The sequence below is a fragment of the Lepisma saccharinum genome, chromosome 8 (assembly GCF_977018435.1).
Source record: "Lepisma saccharinum chromosome 8, izLepSacc3.1, whole genome shotgun sequence".
NCBI lineage: Eukaryota > Metazoa > Arthropoda > Insecta > Zygentoma > Lepismatidae > Lepisma > Lepisma saccharinum.
In genome coordinates, this window is record NC_139236.1 from 45,312,127 (window position 1) to 45,315,205 (window position 3,079).

Below are 3,079 nucleotides of genomic sequence, written 5' to 3' on the forward strand. Positions count from 1 at the left end.
TACATTAAATAACAAAAGTGAAAAGGTTTCAACCTCTGCTATCTCAGTTCCATATCAATGTATTATTCTCTTCTAATCCGCTTACAGTTAATTTTTGCATGGAGTTTTTTTTTTATTGTGATTGATTCCCCTACTGTAAGTGGATTACAATGGATTGCTTCTCTCTGCTCAACCACCAAACCCGATATCTTTAGATACAATGTATTATTCTCTGCATGGCACGAGGTTAAAACTGTCATTGCATATTTGTCACTCACAGGTGAGTAGAAAGAGGGATTGTTAAGCCTTGAACTAAGATGCTCAATAACAAAAATACAAATACTTTTTTTGTTGTTGTTATTTCGTGTCACTTTTACCTATTGCGATAATAAGGATGAGTGATGGTCAGATGAAACTGATTGAAGGAGGACACTAAACAAATAAAATTCATGCCAGGTTGGGACTTGAACCTGGGTACTTTGGTGGTATGATTGGAAGTCATCCACTTAAAGTGCTCTGCCACGGAGATGGCTTGAGTTAATTAAGCGAAGGTGCACTATCATAATGACAAATTTTGGCTTTCCATTTAACAGTTGCAGTCTTTGCGAAGCAATGCTTCTGTTCCTCCAAACATTCTTGGTTCAACTCTGAGGGGAGAGTAATTGTTGACTGGCTGCAGGGTTATTTATGATCGCTGCCAAAAAAATTAAGTGGACCCTTGCCCTTCATTTGGAGCTGGAAAGTCTAGCTCTATTAGCTCAGTGTGCGGACTTTAGTATCTATTTACTTCTATTCATCTATTATTCAATCTATTTTGTATTTTGCAATTCAATATAAAATGCTAAACAGTGACTTAATTTGTATTTGTATTTAGTGTTGCTTTTCTGCCATTTTGGTTAATTGAGACAATACAGATATGTATGAAATGATTAGATCAAATTCATGACGGAACATTCACAAAGAATGATTCTTTCACTGGCTAGCACTTAAACCTGGAAACGTTTGTGGTAAGATTGGTAACTGCATATTCACAACAAAATGCAAGGTCTGTGCACTCAAGAACAGAAAATTTGTTAATGTAATACATAGGTAAAATGACCAGAAAGTTTACTAATAAAGTGACCATTACTGGCCTGTAAATACAATCTACCGATTACAGTGAAACAACAATTTTAAGTTCTTCTGCATTGTACATTGAGTTTTACTGGTCCCAATAAAGCATCGTTTTCCACATTTTAAGCCGGACCCTGTGGCCGAGTGGTTAGCACATCGTGCTGCGATGCCAAGGGTCCCAGGTTCAAATCCCGCTCGGGCTTGGTTGTTTGTGAATGTCCATTCATCCATTTCATCACTTATCCCCATCTTCGCAAATTAGCCACGAGGCACAAAACGCGAAGTAAACTAAACTAAATCAATCCACATTTTAAGCTTTCTTTACCTGGGTCCTCTAAAAAAAAAATCGAGGTTCCATTGTAACTATATTGCATGAAACATCACTCAAAATTTGATATTTTAGGGACTAACTGAACAGTAATTTTTGTTACTAACATTAATTAATTCATTACACACAAGCTGTTTTTCTTAAATAAAATTTTAATATTCAATCATTTCAAAGACAAGCAACTTGTGTAACAGTTGGTGTCAATGGGCATTCAGAAAACATTATAATATTGAAACTTTCCGTAATTATGCAACATTTCCAAATTAAGTAATTTCCATTTGATTTTAAAAGTTGGGGCACGGGCATTAAATATTCTCAAAGAGTGGGTCTTTTGTTTAATATCTAAGAAACTAAAAGTTAAAATATACAAAACAGTAATTTTGCCTGTAGTATTATATGGGTGTGAAACTTGGTCCCTTACATTGAAAGAGGAACATAAATTGAGAGTATTTGAAAATAAGCTCCTTAGGAAAATATTTGGACCTAAAAGGGATGAGGAGGCAGGTGAGTGGAGGTTACATAATTTAGAAGTACATAATTTGTATTCATGTCCAGATATTATTAGAATAATTAAATCAAGAAGACTTAGGTGGGCAGGCCATGTGGCACGAATGGGAGAGGAAAGAGGAGTTTACAGGATTCTTGTTGGGAAACCTGATGGTAAGAGACCTGTAGGAAGGCCAAGACGAAGATGGAGGGACAACTTTGAGATGGACCTAAAGGAAATCGATAGGGATGGAAAAGAGTATATAGATCTTGCTCAAGATAGGGTCAGATGGAAGGTCTGTATTGCTGCAGCCATGAACCTCCGGGTTTAAGAAGGCTAGAGAGTTAGTTAGTTAGGTCTTTTGTTGTGATTCCCTCCAAATTGGGCCCATCCAACATCCATTGGGCTGATGCTATAAGTGAAATTCTGGAAATTGTTTCCTTAAGTCAGTTATTATGGAGGTGCAATGTATGAATTTCAACTCTGTTAAAAGCTCCATCATTCAAACAAACAATCTACACGACAATTAGTTCTGACACAATTCTTTTTTCTATATCGCTGCAAGTTTGAAAAGCGTGCGTTTAAAACGTTCCCGTCTGCAGACCCTTACAATCAACAGAGTCTCCCATACTCTAAAGGTTAATGCATGAATCAGTAAGCAATTAAGAACTGTTGCTCCAATTTAGAATCCTGATCACCTATTTACACATTTATAGCGTATCTATACATAAACCATTTCTTGAACTTGACACTGATTGAAAGGAACAATTCAGTGACATATGCATTGATTGCTGTTTACTGATTTAACAATATACTAAATAATAATTTCAAATTATACACACAACTTCCAAGATATGAATTGAAGTATGAGTTTCACTTGTAAGCAGTTATGCAAAACTTTGAATCTGAACCAAAAACCACGACTAAGTGTATCAATAGGAAGGTATATTGAACTATATAGACAGACTGTTGCAATGAGGATCTAGACTGTATCTGAAAATGAGAACTTATTCAGAAATTACAGGAAAATATGGAAAATGGAAAGCTGGAGAGCAGGAATGACAACAGAATATTTACTGTTTGGTGTGGGTGTTTGTACGATTCCAAGAAGAAGTACAATGAACGTGTATTATAAAACTATGTATATTTGAATATCAAATTCATTACATGCA